The sequence below is a fragment of the Sipha flava genome, unplaced genomic scaffold, assembly GCF_003268045.1.
Source record: "Sipha flava isolate LNK unplaced genomic scaffold, YSA_version1 203_pilon_pilon, whole genome shotgun sequence".
Classification (NCBI taxonomy): Eukaryota; Metazoa; Arthropoda; class Insecta; order Hemiptera; family Aphididae; genus Sipha; species Sipha flava.
Window position 1 is genome coordinate 349,060 of NW_020272799.1, and position 26,272 is coordinate 375,331.

The 26,272-nt window shown below is 27.8% G+C and overlaps 1 protein-coding gene across 2 annotated transcripts in view; it reads right to left on the reverse strand.

Moving 5' to 3' along the window:
• LOC112682396 (Down syndrome cell adhesion molecule-like protein Dscam2) overlaps positions 1–24,538 on the reverse strand; it is a 58,680-nt gene extending 34,142 nt beyond the window's left edge. Inside the window, exons 1-2 of one of the 2 annotated variants that reach the window (XM_025552986.1) lie at positions 23,995–24,538; positions 4,283–4,340 (exon numbers count right to left, since the gene is read on the reverse strand). The gene's annotated coding sequence lies outside the window, so the exon portion shown is untranslated. The remainder of the gene's footprint in view (positions 1–4,282; positions 4,341–23,994) is intronic. The other variant, XM_025552985.1, reaches the window with a different exon arrangement.
• Positions 24,539–26,272: the final 1,734 nt, after the last annotated feature.

Here is a 26,272-nt window from a genome sequence, read left to right on the forward strand (position 1 = left end):
TAATTATACATTTTAGCATTAAAAGATTGGTTAGTAGTGTTTGAAAAGTGCAATTTGAAAGTTTTTGAACAATAAATAAAATACTTACTAAAACCCAAGTATAGCATTTTATACATTTGTATACATATATAATAAACTTAATAAAACCTGATATTATTATATATATATACAATTGAAATATATGAAATAATATAAACATAAATATTAAAAATGTAATTTAATTCATAAATACATTATAAATACAAATTAATTTTTAACTCACTCGGAAAACTGGGTTCTGTAAAAATAATATTTTATGTAATAAAACGTATCAAAAACGAACCTAGAATATTTTGGTTCTATAGAACTTACATTACTTATATACAATTAGTCTTGTGTTTAATTGAAACAAATATTACTTTTATCGACCTTATTCATTGTAATGCATTTAAAAAATATTGTCATATTATATTAGTAAGTGCCAACGAAAATTATTTAATAGTTGTATACTTTCTCACGTTAAACTGACAAAATAAAAATTAGTTATAATTTTTAATTTGAAATATGTACCATAGATTTCCATACTCTAAAACAATTTACACGACCTATTGTTTTCGTCTGATAATATGAATACATTTTATTTACCTACTTGATTAAATGATAACCAAAGTTTTAAAAAATATATAAATCTTTACCTAACATATACAACTAAATTCCCTTATTCTTAAAAAGCTTTTCGTTTTTTATTTACTTACAATCATAATACAATATACTACCATGCAATTTAAATAAATAAGTTGTTATCGAATTACTCGTAAATATGAAAACTGTGCTGTTATTTTATAATATTTATGCGTGTTAGAGTTATTAACCACATACCAGTACATAATCAATACATTTTGTTTTAAGTTCTTAAATTTTTAATAATTTTAAACTATATTTTATTCTTTTCAATTTCGATCTTGGTTCAAATCCTATTTCAATTCAAATTATCAATTTTTTTAATTTTAATAAATATTAAAGTAGTTAAAACAATTTTATTCATTATTTTTATTTTTTTGATTTATAAAAGTTTAGTTAGTTTCATGTATAACTGTAAGTATTATCATATCATTACTTTATTGATCATCTCATTATATGACTATACACAGTTATGTTTCGAGGAGTAAACGCTGGTATATTGAATATTTCTTATTGGAAATGATAAAATCAAGTGTGCTCTTATTAGAGTTATTTAAAAATGCTTCTAGAAAATTTTATAACCATAAATAAACAATTATTATAGGGATCCATAATAAAATTATAAATTTTTTCTATGACTATGTAAGTATTATGCTTTAAAATACATAAAATATTGTTTTTAAAGAACAAAACATCTCTGCAAAAAATATTTATTTAAAGAGTAATAAATGTTTCCTTCATATTTTAGAGTTAAGTAGTGAACTGCATCAAAAAATAAAAAAACTAATTAATTTACCTGTTAATCTGTCTTGGACAACAATTGAGAAAATATCGCACTACCAAATTATTTAATTAGGTATAGTATATAAATATCTGCCATATTTCTATCACAGACATTTTGGATTAATTATTTGTATTTTCGATTAAATACAAAGTTTTACTTGTGTTGCATTTATAATTGTATTGACGTTAGATTACTTTGAAAATTTTAATAATTGTAAATGAATGAAAAATTAATGAAAAAAGAATGATATTTTTAAGAAAGATGCATGTAACACAAAAAACAAATAAAAATAAATAAAACAAATATAATTTTACAACTAACAAAACTCTTTAACATAAAGTTCACAAATAACATGAGTTTCCTCAAATACTATTTTTATGATTGCATTTGTACGTATAATATATTAATAATCTGTTGAACTGTTTTGATATTATTAATTAATTCACGATTTGAACTTATTGTTTAAACAATACTGCTCAGTCTGGAATAGAATCAGCTGCATAATTTTGACTGCTATACAGTCATGCGGGGATTACGTACTCAGCTGGAACAGCTGCAATTTGTCACGACTATATGTACACAGTTGATAAGCATGTTTAGTAACCTGTTATAAACGTGCCCAATCATAATAATCAACAACTTTGGATAGAACTTTAAGAAGCTATTCCATGGATAATTTTATGGTCAAAAATAATATTTAAATTTTAAATATGCATATATATATATACTTATTAATCTTTTATTGTATATTCCAATCAGGAATATAATTTCTGCCACGAAGGTGGTAGATTATATTATAGTACTCGGCGATTAACCATCAATACCGAATACAAGTATCAAGTGTCAGTTTACTGTACCATGTCTAATTAAAGTGAAAATGATCGTTTAAAGGATTCCTTGAACAGTAACACAATCCATTGACTTCGTCACCATAATAAACCTGTACAGCACCTATGTATATTTTATTATGTATTATATTTAGGTACATCGATGTATTGAATCGTAGCTAAAATATGTCACGCGATTATACTACTAAATTGATTCTCCTAAAAACAATACGCATATCGTTTTTTGTGTACAAATTCATACTGGTTAAATTATAAAAACCTTTCAAATTTATTAAAAAAAATAAAAGATGAAAACATGATAGGTCACGTTTCAGTATTTAAGCGCTACCATAAATTACATCACCGTATATTATTTTTTAATTATTATAGTTATTATTAATAAGAGGGTTTGTATAATTAATTAATAATTTATATATAACATAAAACTGAAATAATTTATATGAGATAATTTATTCACTTAATTAAGAATTTTAATTTTATTTTAATACTGATAAGTTATCACAAAAAACGCATTTAATAGGTATATGAAATATATGTTTTTATTATTTCATGAAATTAAAGGATATTGACAATTTTATAAGAATAAATTGAATTTTGATTTTAATTAAAATTTAGTTTGTAATTATATCATAAAACCGTAATTTAACAAAAACTAAAATATTCTGATGAATCATCATTGTTATTTATGGCCTTTTGTTTTTTAATTTAAAATATTCAAAGTTTAAGTAGATTTCCTGTTTCTTATTTAAATTTCTTATTATAATATTTTGTAATATTTTTACTTTCTTTTTCGGAAAAGAACATAAATCTTAAAATATTAAAGAAATTACTTTGTATGATAGGTAACAATTCGTAAAGCAAAAATATGAAATAATTTATTAAAAACAATACCTATTTCAAACAGTCAAAACAAAAAAAAAACAAAAATGACAAAAATGAAAACCCGTATTACTTATACAAAAAACAGTAAACATTAACTTTTTACAATTTAAAAATGCATTGTTTGCAAAATTAATTTCTACTAGAAATATTCTATTCAAAATTGATTACTTTTAATTATATGAATTAAATGTCATATAAAAAAAAATCAATTTCAATTAAAATTTCCAGCAGTTTTTTTTTAAACATATTGTGGTCTTTCTCTAAATTTATAAATGATCAAGGTAATTAACATATGTATTTGTTAAACGATTTCTATCTTTACTTATAATTATTATTATTATTTTTTCTGATAATTTTCATTTGTTTCGTGCTCTAGATAACAAAATATCGAGTATTTTATTTATAAAAATTAGGTACTTAACTAAAGTTTGTTTATAGATTAAATTCATACGTTTTCTTTTTATCAAAAATTCGTTTAAATTTTTATCATAAAAACTCTGGATTAATTTTTTTTTTATGTAGGAGCTGTTTTTTGACTTAAAATAATATAAAGAACTAAGTCTTTATTAATTCTTTTTTATTTTTTAACTCTGGCCTTATGTAAATCTTTGATACGATTTGATTCATATTAACACCAAAAAAAATCGTTCAACTGAAGTCGTTATATGAGGAATAGTTAAAATGAGTTAAATAATTCAATATACAACAGCAAAATATTGGAATTAAGATTTTAAAAATATCGATAAGCGCTCGGCATATCACTTTTAACCACCACACAAAAAAGTGGATATCCCCTTCTACTGCAACCAATCATTCCTATAATAACGATATGGGCCGGGCAATCTAAAATACGGTCACTTTTGTAAAAAGATGGCCTATAAGGAAAAAAATTAATTTAATTCCTTTCAAAGAAACCTGATACATTTTTTTAAGTTTAATACCTTAATAAGAATTAATAAGTATTTGTAATTTTAATTTATAAGTCGCATTGTCAATTAACATAAAAAATGTTTCACTTCTTATTTTTTCCTTTTTTGCCGAACATACGCCGCTTACTTAGTTTACCCTGACCGCACGCCCCTGATTAGTATTTTCATGTTTTACTTACAATATCTTCTTATTTTCTTTATGTATAGTCTTCTCCATATTATAATGAAAGTAGATTTCTGAAAAAAAAAAATGTAAATACTTTTAGTCAATTTCTGAAGTGTTTAATAAAATATATTTAACCTCTATTTGAGAATTTTAGCATAATAAATGCAACTTAATTAAATCTGAATTATTTAAAAATATTTTGCAAATAATAATAAACTATTTTAAATAGTTTTCAAAATGTTAATGAGCTTACAACATTGTCTATATAATGTACAGTAAATGAATTAAGTCAATGGGAATAAAAAATTGATTTACTGCAATTAGTATGGAACCGACATATGGTATGAATTTGATCATTACATTAGCCCACTGTAACATCTGTTTGATCAGATAACTTAACAGATCCCTTTTAATGTCATTAACCACAGTGCGTGACTCTTGTACCCTTCATATACATTTATACAGTATAAGTATAGAAGACTGCAAAAAAAACTAATTGGTACATAATCCCGTGACTCTTTTCAATAATAATATAAAACGTATAGAATACAGTTCTTTTTAATTACAGTAAGAAAAAAAAAAAGTACATTATTAAAAAAAAACTTATCCAGCCGTTACCCTATCGAATAATTACTACCATTTTCAAATAGGTCAACTGAAAATAATTTTGGTTGTTCAATATGCTTTTAAAACAAAACAATTTTTATATTATGCTTTAACGATATGATCATAAATATGGTTACATGCTTATTAGAATATGAGGATTTTTTGAATGTAAATTTAACATTAAAACATTATTAAAAAATTATCTCTAAACATTATCTTATTTTATATTATACGTTTGTTGAACACGTTAACATGTTAAATTTCAAAAAGATATTGGGCATCAAACGATGCACAAACTACTATCATGTAAAACACATTCAAAAAGTATTATGTTTCAACACACTGGGGGTGATAAATAAACCCTTTCTGCGTTATTTCCCAAAAGTCATTTCCTCTAAATGCCTTATTCCAGTCGATTTGGACCTCTTTTTTTGTTGTTATTGATGTTTCAGAATAAAGACTAACAGTAAACAGCATGATAATGAACAATGAAAATTAATAAAATAATATTGTCGTCATTTATAAAAATATAGAATATCATTTTTAATTTTTTTAGATTAGAATAAATATTAATGCATAGCAGAACTAAGTTATTTCGAATTGTTATTATTTTTTCGACTAAAAATGAAATTTAAATTTAGAAAATTAAAGCTTGACTATCACTTTTAAAAATTCGTCACTTCCAGTCGAGCAATATATATGTTACCTATGTCCATGCTTGTATCGCTGATTTTCCTATAGACAACTCACATCCGTAATAAATTAATGTCACTAAACAATAGAATCCGACATTGTCAATTTCTCCTCGATTCAAAAATTTCTTACTTAAATAATGAAATCATGCTTAAAAAAACTTTTAACACATATGGACCTATGGAATACTTACAGCTTTGGGGGTTGGCCAAGTCATAAAATATCAATCGTATACAATCCTTCCAATCAAAATGTTTTCACAAAATCACCAAGCCTACATTTTGGGTCTCCAACTACTCACTCCAACAAAACCATTCTATCCCTTATTGTTCAAAATGTTGCCAAGAATCTGTACAAACAATTTCACTACCATCTACAAAACCTCCGAAATTCCTGGGAAGCTATCATATGCTACTATTCCTGGGGGAATTAAAAGGGGTCTAAAATTTTAAGGTGAAGCGATTTTCTATAATAAAATAATACTAAGTAATACAATTATTTAACCTATGACACCTTCCTAATAATCAAATAATAAAGTTTCATGATATATTACAAAACTAAAAATAAATCAACTAGTAATAAAAAAGAATATTTTCTCTAGATACATAATCAGAGTTGCTTAAGTCATAGTTTATATTACGCATTTTCACATCAAATGTTTTACATAAACATATAAGCATAATTCTTTAAACTCAATTATATATTTTTCAATTTTTAAGTAAATCTTTAAGGAAATATTTTAGTATGAAAATGAATATGTCTGTAGGTTATTATTTCTCATTTAAAGAAATTAAATCACATATTTAATAATTTTAGTTAAATGGATGATAATAGATGGAGCATTTAAGTTGAATATATTAGCATCTTAATGAATACGATGTTGTGTATTGTTATTAATTTATTAACTAAATCTGTATTAAATATATGTTATTACGATTTAAGATAAATTCTGGTGTTAGAGATTTAAAAACCGTAGTAAAAAAAAATTCTAAATGTAATTAAATTACACTACTTAGGAATGGCTAATCACCAAATGTCGAGTCTACAGTTTCATTATCATTCTTATGATTACACAAAAACTGACAAAAAATTACAGGTTAAACACGTTAGTATCATGTGCATTTTATGATAATGTATTTTTTCCTATTATAATAATACATTTTATAATTATTATAAGACATTATAATAATAATATAATTCACAATTTAAAATATTTTTATGATAAATTTGGTAATTTATAATTCTACTTTATTTTATCTCTCGAGTACATACAAAAAAAAAAGAAATATTGAATGATCACTATTTTAACTCGTACCATTAAAATTAATTCTTGTCAATACTTTTCTAAATTTGTTTCAAATACTAACAAACAAGTTAATACAATACGTCAGTACTTGTGATTTATGATTCATACGTGGCTTATAATGCTAACTTATTAATTATATGTTTCGGATAAAAAACGCATTTTAAACTTTCAATGCCTTATATTGAATAATTATAATAATTATTGGTTTTAATAATACTTAGTTAAATCTTCTAACCATTTTGAATTGCAGAATAGTCTCATTAATACTACAAATCGACAAAGATCCTACCCAAATATAATTACGTACGTGTAGATCATATAAAATTATTTGAACACTAAATAGTATCAGAGTAAAAATTCTACGAAAAAATAAATAAACACCTGACTTTTTCTGTATTGAAAACAATATGACGAGTAACTATAGTAATAGGATATTATATGTTTTGCTATGCTCTGAGAACTCTGTCGGGACCGCGGGACTCATACCAATTAATGATCACGATTCGACGATAATATTTTATTGTGCATGCGTGTAGCAAATGTATATTGTACGGTTTAAATTTTAACCAGCAGAAGACTATGGAAAAGGAATAAAAATATCGACGAAAAATGATAAACTAAACATAATCGGATGATCAAAGCTATCCGTCGGTTGGTGGTGGGGGTGGGTAAGTAGTAATGAGAGCGAAAAAAAAGTAGGGTCGAAAGTCGTGTGCTAACGGCTGCAGGCATACGAGGGTAGAGACTGGAGACGTGCGAGTGTCGTGTGTGCTTGCGAACCGACCATCGGACAAATGAAAAAACAAACGAGTACACGTGTTAGTAGTGGAAAAATCGGTTAGCGGTCGAAAAAAAATCCACCGAAAGATTGATGATGTCCGCGTTACGGTCTCGTGCAATTTTCGAGCTCGTCATTTTTCCGCAATGAACGCGCGCGTATAATAATTCGGTGCCGCTAAAGTCTCCGGAAAATGATAATATAATACACACACACACACACACACACACACACTCGCGCGCTTTACGTTCACGCGACAGTGTTGTTATTACCGTTATCGCGAGTCGGACGTCGGCAACGGTAATGAGGACGTTAATAATTTCGTCGTGACGATCTCACGTTATTATAAATCGTTCGTATTATTATATTTTACATATTAAAACGATAATGTTTAATCTAATTTAACCGCGGAATAACGTGAACAACCTGTGGCTGCCGCGAACGCGCATATTATTATTATAGAGTTGGGTGTGCGCGGTGAAGTCGTACGCGCGATGCCGCATGGTTTGTTATTACACAAGACTTTTGCGCCGTCCCCGAACGAATGATAATAATAATATTGCACGTCGGACGGAATCATTAATATTTCTGCGTGCGAAATGAAACGTGTAAATCACATAGCCACCGCCACCGCAAAAGCGAAAAACACCGTAATGCGCTTTATTATTATTACTTTCCCCTATTTCCACTAGCTAACTCGTCCGCCCCCTCGAAACGGCGTTATTTGCGTGCGATATATACATATAAAGCGACTCGTGGTAGTCGTTTTAAACGAGAGAACCCGATGATGAATCGTCTCCCAGGAACATATTTACATATTTACATATTATTATTGTACATAGGTAAATTATTGTATAAACGTTTATTATATAATATGTGAAATGTACAAGTATACATTACCTGTATATTGCGCGAGTACGTATACGCACAAGATCGGGTTTAAGACGAAATCTTGTGGCCTCGGGGTCTTCACCGACCGGGGGTCACATGCCGATTTATCGGAAATAAACAACACGTGACCGTCTACAAATAGCACACGCTGATTATATTGGTTTACAGTATTGACATAATTTGTTTATTCGGAATGTAATATATCATATTACTATATTACATTGGTAATAATGCAATTATTGGAAATTTAATTTCTGCGTATTGTAAATTCCATTTCACCGCAAAATCACGATTTTGCGGATTGTTTTACAAAAATGTAATATTATCTATTGGTTTTCCAACAACATTATACAAAATTGAAAATAACAAAAATAATAATCATTTTGGGCTTTACCTATTATTGTTACGGCTATATAACCACATAATTATTAATAGTTTCCGAATTTAATAGATATACAAACTCGTACTTCACCAATTCAAGTTTACGTTGTATCTACTTTTCACAAATAAAACATTTTTTACAGACATATTTAACTTGGTATCCGAAAAAATATCCACCAAAAATCATCTATCTAAATCATCACTATATGAAGTTTCACCAGAAATGTCAAAATTTTAATTCCTGCTCTACAGGTAGTGCGTACACGCATCCGAGAGATAAATCATCTTTATGTATTCAAACGACCGGAAAAAGCTCTCTTAAATTTTACCCAAGCTTTTAACTGACAAGCCCGTAGTAATTAACTTTCTATTCTGCCATGTCCTGTGAAAACCATACATGACGTCAAACAGCAACGCCTTGTCTTGTTTATATTAAATAGTTTGACATTGATTACTGTGCGGTCGTACATTTAAACGATAGAAACAATTTGTGTAGTCATATAAAACAGTAATTTCTAAATAATAAAACAGGTAGGTTTCCTCGAATAAAATCCCTTGATGATTAAAAATTGAAATTTTTGAAATTTTCATTCACATTAATTTAGAGTCCATATTTTGTATTTAAAAACAAAAAAATAAATACAAATTGTCTTATTTATATATTTATCTTATTATATATTTTAAATTAATTATTTATTGTTTTTAAAGTAGGTACTTATAACATACAATTATAAAATTAACACTCAATTTTCATTTTATCTTATTAGTAAATAAAGTATGAATAATTTTCTTGTAAACAATTGGATTTAAATTTTTTAAATAAACAATATTTTATCTTCAATTCAACGATCAAAAGGATAGAATGTATTTCTTTAATCGAAAATCACCAATTAAATCTGTTGAACATAATGAAATAAAAATTTCAAATAAAAATATTAAGGAACAAATTATTTTATATGATTAACAATTTTACTATAAATACTACTATATTTTACAAATATCATATTTTACTTTTATTAAAAATTATGTGTATACCATTAATAAAAATAATTTTGTATAGTATATTAACTTATAGAAAATCAAAGTAAATTAAAATAAATCCACGTGTATCACCCTCAGCCCAAAAAATATCTACTCCCCTTTTCTTGATGACAAAATAATCCCTATGGATACCTCTATCAAGTACCTAGGTCTCCATCTAGATAAAAGGCTGATTTGAACAACTTATATAAAAACAGAGAGTACATTTTTAAACCTCAAAATTCATAAACTAAGACAACTACTTCGATTGAAAATGTCATTAAGTAGCAAAATGTTAATTTATAAGTAATTAATACGCCTTACAATGACATATGGAATTCAATTTTGGGGTACTTCAAATAAAACTAATATAAAAATCTTTCAATCATTCCAATCAATAAACCAAGAACTCCGCACTAATGTACCATAGTGTTTCAATATATATCCTTCCATCATGATCTCAATGTTTCAAGAATATCAATACTGATATCCAATAATTATAATAAATTTCACAAAAACATCCTACATCACTCTAATCTTCTCATCGCCAACGTAATATCGAACACACTACCTAAAAACCTCCCCGTCGACTCAAATGTAAATGGACCCATGATTTTATCACTAATACAAATTTAATTTAGTTCGTATTGGAAGTAGTTTCAAGGGATGCCTCCTTCCTTCATACTGTCCATCCTAGTCATTTTACTTAAGTTATTTTATTCATTATATTATTTGAATTGAATGTATACATTGTTAAATTTGTAAATTTTTCTATATTTAAATTAATAAAAAAACAAAATAAAAAAAAATTATTCTAAGTACCGTAGGAGTCGGATTTTATACATTATTGTTTATTATAAAATTATTAAACTCATTTACAAAGCTTATATATATTATTCAAAATACATAATACAGATTCTTGTGTTTTATTGGTTGTATAGTTGTATAGTTAGAAATGACTGACTATCTTTATATTTTAGATTTGATATTAAATGTGTACGTACTTCAATAGCTGCTAAATGAATGCGGTTGTGTCTCGCGTATATTTCCAAGACATTTCAGAGTGAACGATTCCATTGAGCTATTTTTCATTATGTACTTTAAATAGCTTTTTAAGGATTTACCGCATTATTTCATGCTTGAGCGCATCAAATATTAAATATATATACCCACATATGTGTATGTGTATGTGCGTATGTGTATTATATACGTATACTGCAATATGTTTTATGTATTTCACAGTCGGCTTACAATATTCAATCATAGTAAACCACAGCTTCCGCGGCTCGTTAAGTTCTAGAATCGAGAAAACGGAAGATGAATAAATTCGCGTGGCGTGATGATCATAATAATTATGTAGAAAAACATTCGGCTTCATTCGAGTATATAATATATGTATATATATGTGTGTGAACGATAAAAAGTAATTGTTTTGTGGCGTCGAGGTACTATGGAAACGTTTATGATTTTTTAACCACTAAAATCCCTTCAGGGAGATGTTTTCTTTCCCAGTTTCAAATTACATAAAACAACCACATATGCGGGTAGCATTAAAAAGCCGTTTACCGTTAAGGGTCGCACACCAACACATACACAAACTTTTAAGGGTTAAATTGGACTGAATTCCGGAAACGTATGTACAGGTATCTCGCCAATGCCCACAGACTTGATATGATCCTTTTTAATTATTCATACCAACATTCTACGCAATTTTAAATATTTGAATTGTTGAAATTGATGACTATGTATTACATCAACTATACATAAGGACCGTAAAGTATACAACTTAATGTAGAATGTGTTGGTTACTGTAAAAATATTTGAAAACAATTAGGTAAAGTAAAATTATACTTCGATCACCATACATATTACATATATGGTAGTTAGATAATAACGGAAGCTCACTAAAAACATCGGATTTAAAATGTACATAATAAATTTGATTTCGTTACAATAGTAACATTAAATTGTTATAAATTACGTAAAATATCCATTCTGAAATTCCCTGTTCATCAATCACCATCTACACGTATTTATATTTTTATTATTGTTTCATGAATTGGCTGCTTCCACAGTAAACACGAAAATATTGTTATTTATTGTTTTTATAATGTAATTTAATATTAATACGATTATAAACTGAAATTGCTTATTCATGTAGTTACCACGTTCTTGAAAACAATTATTTTGATCGATCGAACAATCTGATTGTTGAATTTTACACATTCTCACGAAAGAAAATTACCAATTTGTATTCATGCGTTATTCGAAAAAAATCGGTGTATTATACTAAAAAATAACTATTAATTATTACTGAATTATTTTAATAATAAGAAAAACACGTTTTGCTTTTTGCATAGCGTTAAATTATCGTTGAGAAGAATATGATATAGTAGAAAATATGATCCTGAACATTTGTTTGGTATTAGTGTATTACATCTATATTTAAAAAAAATGAGTGCAAAAATAAAAGTTTTTTTCACGCGAAAAATGTCCAAATTCAGTAAAACTTTTGATATAATAGCTTGGTAATAGTTATCCACCCTGTATATCATGCTTTCGTTCCCGTCGTCGCAAAAACAAAGGACATACTTAAGTTTCACAAATTGCCCACAGTCACTCGTGTAACTAGATAACGATATATTTTAAAGGTAATGTGAGCACCGCACCACGATTATTCCAGTTTATTAATGACTAGGGAAAATATCAATTTATCTTACGATTTTGACTACTAAGTACGTCACGCTTGACGACCCGACTCTATCACACGAACGAGCGACTATATTTAAAAATCATGAAATTAGTAACGTCATATTGTTGTGAACTCCTGTTGATTTTATTTTTGTACGTATTTTATTCTGTGCATATTTGTAATCAATGACTAAAACGAACGAGAAACTACCTAACCTACTTTGAATTGCTGTCCTCAGAAATTTCGGTATAATAAGACATGCGTGAGTAAGGACCACGTTCACCAGAAAGCAAGAGTCAGTCGTTGCCTGGAGTCGTATTATCTAACAGCTTCTTGCAAAACATCCGTATGTTTTTATTTGTTCAAGTAGGTAACAGTTTATTTGAATAATACAGTTTAGTAATAGCAGTAATAGTCAACTTTTTAATTAGTTGTGGTATCGCGCGATATGGGTCACAACAATATAAATTGTTAAAATAAATGTTTATCATAACATGTCCTGTGCAATTTATTATTCATACATAACTTTAGGTTGTACCATATATTTAATACACCCCTTTGTAGTCATACCAAGCTATATTTATATGGCAGTAACTTGTTTGCGCACATTCAAAATTTTTTACCTGAAAATCAATGATTTTTTTGCTCACAGCGACACACACACACACACACACATATATATATATATATATATATATTTAAATTAATTATCAGTCACAGATTACAGTACAAATTATCAAATATTCAATAACAATAAAAGTTTATTAGATAATCGGTTGTGTAAATTATATGATTTTGGATTTGCCGTACTTTTAGTACAGTTTCAGTTATAGTTTAGTACAGTTGGTAAATGTATAGTGTATTGAATAGTGAGATTAAATCGTATAACTCGTGTGACACTTTAAGATATATTCTCAGATAAGTTGAGTTTTAAATGTTGTAACATGTTAAATTAGTTGAATGTGTTATCTTATTAGATAATTTATATTAAAAAAACTAACACAAAAATAAAAGTTTAAAAATTAGATTAGTTAAATTCTTTTTATGTATTAACTTTTGAAAATTATTACTAGAGCTTGGAAGTTGATGCATTTTGCATTATTTTCTAGAACTTTTTAGATAATGCTCTCCTAGCCACAAGTGTGTTTCATTAGCATGTGAACAACTAATTTTTTTTGCATTTTCCGGTGTTTATTACTTTTTAAGTCATTTTTATTGATTTCACACTAGTTCACTTCTTATCATTTCTTGTCAACCATTATGCCGAGAACTTAAGACTCGTCCGATTTTATCTCGCCGATTACAGTTGTCATGTTATAGTGAATAATACCTATTATATCTAAATTTTATTATTTTTTTCGTAATATTTATGAAATTACGAAAATTAAAATGTGGGTTAGTGCTTGTCTGTGCCTCCCAGTCACTTCAGTGGACGTGGAAAGAAGTTTTTCCAAATATAAATATTTATAAACAGATAATCGTCGTAATTTTCTTTTGATAACATCAAATATGCTCTAATTGTACAATGTAATTACTATGATTTTTAAGTAATTTGTAAGCTTTGATAAGTTTATAAAACAAATATTTGTAATTTTTTAATTTCATATTTTAAGGATATTTTTTGTCATTTTTATGCCATATTTACATATTTTTTAGGTCATTTTTTAATGTTTAAAAGTTATCAACTTCCGAGCCCTAGTTATTATCTATTATCCAATGATACTGAATTTATATGTATGAAAACTAAATTAGGATAACAAATAAAATTATATTAATTTTTTTTATTCGTAATCACAGTCAAATGTAAAATATTAAAATTTTATAAAAATATGGTTGTAATTCTTACATTAAAAGATCAATAAAACGTATCTGAATTGTTAAAAATGTAATAATACAATAATACCATAATTTCATTCGAACCATTGTATGTACAATATAATTCGACTGCTTTAGATTATCATAATAATTTTTGTATTAATTGTTTTTGTCAATACTCAAAAGTTATCAACTTATTCAAGTACTTACATTTAAAATATGATATGAATTATGTAAATTATGTGAAAAACATATAATATTAATCGATTGAATTATGTTTTTTTTTTAATTTTTAACTTCAAACCGTAAAAAGTGCTTACAATAACACTATTCGAACGAGCTTAAAATAAAAATGCAGATTCTACATAAATTTCAAAAATAATCCAACGAATCCCTATTTTCTCATACATGTATATATACAAGAATATTAAATGTATATTATATATTTATAATAGAAATATAAATATAAATATTATGTTAATAATACTAGATGGTATAATTCTGTTTGTAGTCGTTAATATGATCGTAACATTTTGTTAACTGCATTCTTATATTTGTTATTAGTAAATTTTGATGCTTCTGTAGATGCCATTCGTCAAAGTGTAAAGTACATGAAAAATATTAAACTTGAATTGTTTAGTATTTAATAATAAAAGTGTATACCTCACAATGGCATTGTAGAGACAAATCTTCGGTTTAATGGAACGCTGATGGCAATGCATTGTCCATTTCGACCCTTTTTGTGTTTACAAGCCCGTTGAGCAGTTGAGCACCTCCAAATGCCACTGATCCGACGATCATTATTTCATATTGTAAATGTGTCTGTATTTGGCCTTTAATCCCACGCAAATGATTGGATATGAATCGAACAGTTTATATGATAACTCAGTATTTTTTTCTCCTTTTCATGTAAAACACTTTACATACGTCTCTAACCTTTTCTTTGTGTTACATTCTTTGTGTACTTTTATGTGTAAAATATTATACATAGGCTATAAATAATATATAATCGAGGAACGATTTTTAAACCAAACGTTGTTTTAACAGCGATACGTTTTACCGTTAACTTAATACCAAATTTTTTTAAGTTTAAATATACTTCAAAATATTTGTTCTGTTAGTCATAATTTAAGTGATAAATTACTCCTATAATATTAATGTCTTACTTTCAGTCACAATTTATTTATTTAATAATTTCAATAAATATGTTATATGAAAGGTAGTAATCTATACTAGGTTGTAATATTAATAATGTTTATCAATCAATTTTTTACTCTAAAATGAAAAACCTATATAAATAATATACCCCAAATTTAATATCAATCCCAACTCTTCTAAATAATTAAGACGATGTGTTTGACATGATTCAGTTTATTTAAACGATTTTTTTTTCGTTAATACGTGATAATACGAATACATTTATAGTATAGGTTTAAATAAATATATAGAATTAAAAAGTATATTACAAAGTAATAAGAGTATATAGTATTATATATTAATGATAATTTTGACTGTCCATAAAATATTCCAGTCAATTTTATTAAATTGAAGCATCATCGCAACAACTGTACAGGCCACAATCGTATATATTATACAGTATTAATAGTTGTTAAAATAAAACAAATAAATTAAATATAATTTTGTTATTAATATTTCTTAATATAATTAGAGCACAAAAATATTTCCCGTATAAACTTAATAATATTATACACATATTATAAATAAAACAAAAACTAACAGAAAGTATAATTTATTACGTAAATATATTACTCTTATTTTAAATACTAATACAATATACTGTTCAAATTAAATTAAATAACAGTATTTATTTGATATCACAAGGTAAATATTAACATATCACAAGTTATTCCAGTCAAATCGCTCACGTTTGCAACTCGCATTCATATAATTGGTTGAATAAAAATAATATCTAACAATATTTTCAAATTATAATAAACTAAAAATGTTGCCTTGGGATAAACAAAAACAGAACGAGCAAAAGTGATCCTTTATATAACCTCAGTGGCATCGTGAAGTTATACTCACAAGTATTTCAAAATGTGATCATCAGTGGTTTACACGGAATTTTTAATGAATGTGTAAAATAGAAGTAGAATGTACCAAATACTTGTTCTAAGGCAGTTAATGAGAAGACTTTTCACGTAGGTACTCATCGCCACTGTCAACATTGCACAAAAACGTACAACTGATATTAACATTGTGAATAATTTCTTGTTTCGAAATAAATGATCATAGTATTTTAGTAGACATTTAAATGATGGTTGATTGTATTTAACAGTACGGACAGAAACAGTTACTAAAATTTAAACTAAAATAATAATAATCATATGTTATGAACATTGCATTCTACTGCGTGTAAAATTGATATAGAATAATAATACATTATTTATATCAAACCTAAAATTTTAGGTGTATTTTGCCTTTGCTGTATGCACTTATGTAACCAAAATAATACGAGTATAATATGCCTATTTATTATTTTATATAAACACATTTTGATAAATAAAAATTTTAACGAATCATAAATTAATAATATGTATTAATATTATATTTGCATTAACTAATCTTTTAATGGTCGCGATTAATTGCATTTTGTTTATACTTCTTAAGGAAATATTTTAATTATAATAATACACTCTACTGATCATAATTCGTAAAAATATTTTCTTGTAATATAAATAATTTAAAAAAAAAAAAAAAATTCTTTAATTGTTGAGTGTATAATCTTATATTTATAATATAATTATATACTTGCATTACTGTGTATTAATATTATGAAATGTTATTGATATTTCCCACCCCTTTTTATTTAATTTTTTTATTTTAAACCAATTCTGTTTTTTTTCCAATAAAATTCTCAACAAAAAAATATATACTAAAAAATAAATTCTATCTTATAAAAACCACACGTACAATAATTCAAATATGTTGACAAATAAGTTTACCAGCACTCAAATTCGTTTTCAAATCAGCGATTACTTCTATTGCTTTCAAATTACATAATATAAAATACTAACATAATATGTAACATTATATTTTAGTAGCGTACACCAAAATTAGTGTAATGTCATTCATAAAATAGTATTTTATCATAATATATGATTATTTTCTATTTAAAATTACGGATTCTATTTAAAAATAGATTCCCACAAAATTTCTAACTAATACATTATTTCACATATAATAAGTATAAATTTACCATTTAAACATCAATGTTTGAAAAAAAAGATTATTAAAAATATTCGTTGTAAATGAGAAACTCCATGATAATTTTTATACGAGACTAAACTTTAACAAATTTATATTGGACTATTCTTAATGAGATATTTTAAAAATCTAAACAAACTTTTACAACAGTCATCTGTAAAATAAAGTATTAATAAAATAAAAAAATGAAAAACATTTATATTACTTCCTTGATGGTAAAATAATTAATAATAATATTTCCCAACAAGTTCATCTTATCATAAAAATGTAAATAATGTAATTAAAAACTAACTTTATTCTATAAATAAAACAACTAAAAAAAAAAAAAAAATATTTTTATTTAAAAACCTAACACGTTGCAATTACAACAAGGGCGTTGAGATATATATTTTATATTACATATTTACAATTATTATTTTGGCTATTTTTTATGAATTATTTGTAATTTTTAAAAAGCTTAAACCTACAATTTAAAAAAATACCAACCAAGTAATATTTCCTATTGATAAGTAGGTACCTAAACATTATGATTTTTTAATTATGTTCTGAATTTAAAACAATTTAAAGAAACTTTTGTTTATTTAAAATAAAACTTAGGTACTTAATGGTCCTGTATCAAAAATTTCACATTTTATTTCTCTATTGATCTTCAACTGAATCTCGTGGGATTACAATTCTCTATTTCAGTAAAGTAACTACGTATAATCAAGTTTATTTTGTTTACTCGTAGGTAAGCTACTCAAGGAATAAATAAAACATGTCTTAAAAAGAAAAATTCTACAGTTACTTTTTAAGTTTGATGTTGCAATTTATTTTTAAAATCTTAACCTCACTTTGCACTAAAATATTTGACGTTAAAAACGTTTTGGTACCTAATATTTATAAAATATTTTCAGTAATGAAAAAATAAAAATAGTTAAACTGTTTATTTATTTCTTCTTTTGTTATTGTATCATCGCCTCAGTCCAAGACTGCAATAACTCAAAAAAAATATTATTGAGATATCGACGCTTCAGTTCAAAACATCAATAACTAAAAAATATTCAGAATTTAGTTATCTACGTGATATTATTTGTAAAATTATGACGATTTCGATTCTATAACGCAATAACTTTTAGTTGCATTATTCACCTCTAGAGGTCATTTATTTCATTCTAAAATTCTCATTTTCATAATTTGAGTTATTGCAATCTTGAATTGAGGCGACGATATATTGTTCTGAATTTAGTACATTTAATATATTTTCTTTTAAATTAAAAAATAAATAAATAAATAAATAAAAATATAGCTGTCTTAGTTATAAATCAGTTAATATTTGATTTTGGAAGAATTTAAAACCAACTCTTATATAATATCATTTAACCTTGTAAAATAACTTTTTCAGTGTAGTATAATGCACAAAAATGTATTTTAACTTGTTATTGTTAGTCGATAAAATATTCTATGGTAAAAAAAACGTTTTTTTTAAAACGTATTATTTATGAAAAAACAAATAGGTACCAAGTAATTTCTGTTATTATTAAAAATTAAAATATTAAAATTCTTATTATAAAATAAGTAATTACTTATATTATAAATTATAAACAATAAAGAATGACAAAAGCAATAATAAGTTAGCATGATTTAAAATTGTAGATAATATGATAAATAAAACTATTTTCAGTAAACTTAATATTTTCGATTTTATATAGGAACTGAATTGCCTAACTTCACACGGGAGATAATTTACTGTTTTAGATTAGAACAATTAATATTTTAATGTAAAATAAGAATTTAGAATGAAAATAGCGCACAGTCGTTATTTATTCAAATATTTATTTATATTTATATATCTTTATATCTACCACAATCGGTAATTATTAATATCAACAAATTAAACAAAATAAAAATTTTCTAGGTAACCAAAAAGTGAAAAAATTATACGATGAACGCAAAACCAATTCGTCCATTAAAAAACAGATGTTCAAATAATCCTTTCTTGTTATACATCTAGAATATTAATAGAATCAAGTGTCAATTTCATACGTTTTATCGTTTTTGAGATGTAGCAACCGATATGTCAGTGAATCGTATTTGCATTTTTAAATAAAGATAAGTTTTAACTTACCATTAATTATAAATAAAAGTCAGAACAAGCAATACGATTTAATATGAAAATACAAAAATTTTATTATATCTATTCTTAAAATTTTAGTTGATAAGATCAATAAATAGTTAAGTAAATTTAAGGTTGCTCGTATATTTTCATAATAAAAACTGACGATAAAAATTATTCATAAGTTAAGTCAGTAATATTAATAATGAATAATTATTCAAAAATGCATTCATAAATCAAATATGAAAATTAAATACGATATTGATTACAATAATTTTTTAATATAATGTAATGTGAAAAAAAAAACCACTTTGTATGTTTCAAGTTCTTAGGTGGTCAGACTATTATCTCGATAATCATGCCAACAATAAAAATCTTTACAATTAATAAGGTTAAAAAAATAGCTCTTCGTTTTTTATTTCCCCTATTATTTTATACCTAACACTGAACTGTACTAGGTATATTAATATCTAATTTTATAATTTTCTAATGTACAATAATTTAGATTTTAATACTATAAAATTATTAATAAATAAAAAAAAAACAATCTAATTTAGAGCAAGTAAATTGCTTTATCCTAGTATAAAATATATATTGTTTCATATCATTGTTTATATAATAAACTGTTAAATTATACAAACCATAGTTTATTTCATCGTATCAAAATACGTAAATACAAGAAAGTTTGATAACTGTTTTGCCTAAACTTTTCGGTTGTGATACATTTGCTATTATCATCCCTACAACCACTTGAAATGTAATTTCTCTGAAACCATTAGTATTACAGTACTTAGACAGACACTGACTGCATTTACTTCCTTCTGTAAAATTACATTGGAATACATTTGTATTCGGAAACTTGCCAAACACTGTAAATTGTAAAGACTTTAAAAGCAATTATAATTTTCTACGGTAAAATAAACAGTATCTATTTCATCAAGTTTCTGTACACGGAAAACATAATCTTTTAAATGATAATACAATAAACTAAAAATTATAATTGTCCATAGATAAATGTTTGTGATTATTTTTTAATTAACTCGTACAAGTTAAATTTTACATGTATAGTTCATTAGAAGTTAGTTAAACTGAAAATAAGTAGTTGTACTCGTATATGTTTGTAAATCCTCAAGAGTAATTAATAATTACTCCAATATAGTATCAAATACTATTAATGAATATGTATATATAAATAACAGTAATTTGTTCAAGCAATTTAATTAAAAATTCTTCTACAACTCATGAAATACGCTTTAAAAACAACTTTAATATGTTTGAATGTTTTTAACATAATAATATGTACTTTGAACTTAGAACTTCTACTTCGTGTTATCCAGAATTCAGAATTCAGATTTGCATGAACCTTATTGCACTAATACATTTTTGAGAAAATATAAAATTATCATGGTTTATAAGAAAAATTATGATTTCAAATAATATAAATAAAATTAACATAATTTTAGTTATTGCTTTATAATATACATACATCATAAATGTAAGAGCAAGACTATCCAATTGAAATGCATAAATACATATGAGTATACATACACACACAAATGTCTATATTGATATGTTTCATCCGTTTAATGAAATCGATCTTTTTATATCCATCTCATACAATATTTTCATAATGCTAAACGTAAAAATTATGTTTAACTACACTTACACGACACCTTTAATGCTTAATTTTTTCGTGAAATAAATAAAAAATGAAACAATTTACAGTCACATAATGCAATATTTATAGTTAATACTTCTATATTTTACTTCAATAAATGTATAAATACTATAGTTAAAATATTTAAGTATTCGATATAAGGATTATACTATTTTTGTTTAATTTATTACGTTACCAAAATTTTTTTTAAAAAAAGGTTAAAAAAAGCTTCTCCACTTTATGTGATTAATCATATTTTCATCAATGGGTACATTTTAATGAAAATAAATCCATTTTATAAGAATACTTATTTCACTAATAAGGTATGTACGACATACGAATACATATTACGTTATTATAATGTATTTAATTATGTATAATTAAAATTTGTCTGTACACAGCTACTCGATTCATACGTAAAAATATATAAAAGAGTTAAGTTCTCAGAACTTGACCGATAATCATTTATAACCGTATATAATTAATATATATATATATATATATATCCATATTGGAAGTAAATGCTTATAAGATTTAAAGGTTTTATTATTATTATTTTTTTTTTTTTTGTTATTAAAAAACACAATAACGATTAATCTTCGGTACGACAGTGACGTATAGACAAAATACCGGAACCGAACTACTAATTATTACCATTACCAAACAACTTAAGATGATTACGTGAACACCGTACCCTACGTAATGTTCGAAATTAATCTACACTAATGTATGTATGTGCGTTTCGAAATCTCGAAGTATCATCACGTCCACAAGAAAAAAAAGAAAAACGGAGAAAATTTCGTGGTATTCAAATCACTACAGAGAAACGCGATCATATTCATTAATTTCACTGTTGCGTCATCGTGCGAATCGGTTGGAGAAACGGAGAGGTAAATCGAGAAAAAAAATTACAACGTCGTGGCCGCATCACTATCGTAATATATATGTATGTAATGCGTATACGTCTGATATTATTATTACCGGATTGTAGTTTATGTGCTCTACCCGTCGTCGTGTGAAGAGCTTTATTAGGACGTAAAATATATGTTTTCATTGGCGAACAGAAAACTAAATCGAGTCTAACGTGAAAAATTAACGACGGCACAACGCAACAGCGTCCCAGTAATGAACACACATATTATGTTATTTGTTTTCATCAAATCGTTTGTAAACTTAATACAAACCCGGGTAGGTTAACATAAATTTCAAACTGTCCGTTAAATTAAACCAAATCCATACGTTATAGTATACGATTTAAAAATTACATAGGAACGGTACACGTTTTCAGAATGTTATATCACCGTATGTACCACGGGTATCTGAATTATAAACAATATATCAACAGTTTTTATTAGAATTGACTTAAATCAACAAGCACGCTTAAGATTTTAATAAAACGCAAGGAATTATAGCTTATTGTTTCATGATTAACACGGTTAACGAATACAATAATTTTTGTTCTCGTTCGCGCCATAATCATAATAGTACTAGTTACGAATTATAACCAGTTAAAATAGCTAAAAGAAAACTATATATTTTTATGTGTACGTATTTTTTTCCACGAAGAGTCATTGGACATCCTCCCTTTTCAATATGTGTCATTGCCTATCAATTATTCGTGTACATCATATTCACTCAGTTCGTACAAAAAAAACATGTATACAAAGCCTTCAAAGTAAAATAAAAAATAAACATACATATTTTTATTGCATTTTCGTCCCTTCGCTTATATTTTGTTCTCTCGTTAAATAAATTCTAATTTTTCGAAAAAATAAAACCATTAGAGTAATAGCTATTTTAGTTTTTTATTGTTACAAAAGAGCAACATTTTAATTTTAATATTCCGACCGAACCAATCTGACCCTACTACATACGCTGTTCTTATTAGATATATTATTATTATATTTTGTGAAAATATCCCTCTCTATTGTCGAGAACATTATTATTGTTTAGAATGTACTTAACTTGCGTTAGAACTATGAAATACGTTAGAAATTTAAAGCAGTTGTACAACGATTTATATGGATTGATTGATCTGTTGTTAGTGGTTTTCCAAGCGACATCATGTTCGACGCAGCGTACAAATCTAACTACGAATAACTACACGTAGAAATTTGAAAATTGTCAATTACGAGTTATACATGTTTTCTTCGAAACTAAATGATGCGTTCGTGCGGTGGTTTAACAAATGGAATTTCTTAAAAAAAAAATTTAGAAAATACAATAACATTTTACTACGTTCGTGGTACCAAACACATTTAAAACAGTCGAATAACGCACTATTTTTTTGAAGTACTGAGATAAACTTTAAGACGTGATTTACTCGAAATGTGACACGACGCCGTCGGCAGCTATTCGATCGGAATGAAAACCCGAAGCGAAACCGACGACTTTCTCCCCCCCCCCCGGGTAACCCTTAAGCAGGGTGTTATGGTCGGTTACGATAGGGGAGACGCACGCGAACCGCCGATCAAATGAACTGTATACAAAAATGGCTAGGAAAGGGGGTGGTAAATAATAAGACGAACGAGAATTGCTGGCACACGCATATTACGAGACTTACCTGGCACGCGCGAAGCCGACGACTGCGGCCAACGTAGATGTTATCGCCGCTGCGGCGGTGACGTCGACGACGACGACAACGGCGAAACGACAAACGGGACCAGAGCACCGCAGCAGCACAACCGAAACGGCCGACACCACAGCCGGCACTACTACTACTACTACTACTACTACTACCACTACAACTTCTACTACTACTACTACTACAACGTTTTTGTAATACTACGTCGACGGCGGCGGCGGCGGCGGCAGCAGCAGCGGCGATCGCTATAGTGCCGCCGCCACCGGCGCGCGCGATAACGACCACGTTCGCTCGGTCCGGCTGCTGCGGCGCTCGAAGTCGGTCGTACCGCGGTCGCGTGCGACCCTTAACGCGTCGCGGTGCGGTCGGTCCGGCAGTCGGTGCACTCGGCGTCGCGTGACGATTAGCTATTCCTGTCGTATCGATGCGGTCAACCGACGCCGCCGCCGCCGTAGCCCCGGCCGAGACGACGTATGAATGGCACTTCACACGGGTTCGCGCACGCACGCACCCCGGAGATCCGGAAACTCCTCCCCGCCTCGCATCACCACTGCCCTCCCCACCTCCACGCCGCGCCGATCGCCGTCGAACATAAAGCTACCGCCGCCGCCACGCGTTTATCCCGCGTAACGATTGTCGACTATCACGTGCTGCGCGCGCGCACTGCCGCGTGTCCCCGTACCGACGGCGGCGACACCGCGCGGAAACGACGCTCGGCCGGCACCACGCGCGCCGCTTCCGAGACGATGCGCGACAGCCGTGCGGACGCCGAGCGCGTGCCGGCCGGGTTCCCGTCGCTCGTGTGCTCGGACGAATATTCGCCGTCCGTGAACGCTCTGCTTGCCGTGTCGCGGGAACGGAGGTGATACTCGCCACGGGGTAACTCTGCTCACTGTTCGTGAATCGCCACCTTGCCACGGGGTCCGTCGGTTCGTTCGGTCGAATAGTATTGACCGAAACCCGTATCCGTTCGATCGATTCGTTCGATTTTGCGTACGTGTATATTTGCCAACTACACGAGCCAGGGGTTAGGGCACGCACGAAGCCCCGCCACCGATGTGCTACCGGTACAGTTGCGATCAGGGCGTTCGCGGTGTGAACCGCAGTGGCGCGCGACATCAGGTTTCGCACGTGCAATGATACCGATATGTTGTAAAATACATTTACATCGTTGTGTTCAAAATATCGAATAAATAACATTATTAGTCGTGGGAGTTTCATAATTAAATAAATATTATCAAAGAAAACCATCAATACATATTTAAATAGTATCGTGATAATATTATTCTATATTATCATTTATAACATAACATATTTAATCGTAATAATAACTGTAAGATTATTTTCAATAAATAAACATGCTAGAGACGGCTAAACCTCTACAAAACGTTCCTCTAAACAAACCACAAAGACCATTCTTCCAACGTTCAACTTTACATACATCACTCGTAACCAGAACGGGCTCATATGCATTGCATGAACTGTATCTGGCTCCTAGGCTAAAAAATCGTCTTTAAACTGTTATCGTTAAATTTAAAGAAGTTTACATTTTATTATAAACACTCCTATATCCCTCTCGTTTCTAGATCTATAATCACATTCATTTTCGGTGTACCTTAATACAAACAAGGATATACCATTTACAAAAAGCTGTGTTATTATAAAACTATCTTTATTACATAAATATTGCAATAATTAATTAAACGATTCAAGATCCATTTGATAATGATTCCTTATATAGGAAAAGGTAATATAAATAATGTATTAGGCTAATACCTGTATTAGGAACTAAAATTGTGTGCAGTACGACACACTTTGTGTAATACAAAATGTTAAATGTGTACATAATTAGAAATTAAAAAGTGTGTTGTGGTTATATTTTTATATAATGATATTTGTTTTTAATTTTAAATTTTTTTATGAAATTATTTTACATATTTATTTTTTTTATATTCCTAGGTGTATCATCAGAAAAATCTAAAATACCAACTGTTTTAATTGTGTTACTCATTACTTTTAACGTTTGAAAAGGGACTATGACAAAACCCTTAAATGTACATTTAAAAGTATATATTTTAGCCTCTGCCCTATATACGTATAGGTTATTTTATTACACAGGGGTAGAGCGTAGAGCGGAGTTACTATTAAGAAGGAACATGAATAGTCAGGTGTCTGGTGTTGTTGTTTTGAGTGTCTTTGGTCTTGAGATTGGAGCACACGCGGAACTCAAACCCCGGAGTTTTGATGGATTCGGAAA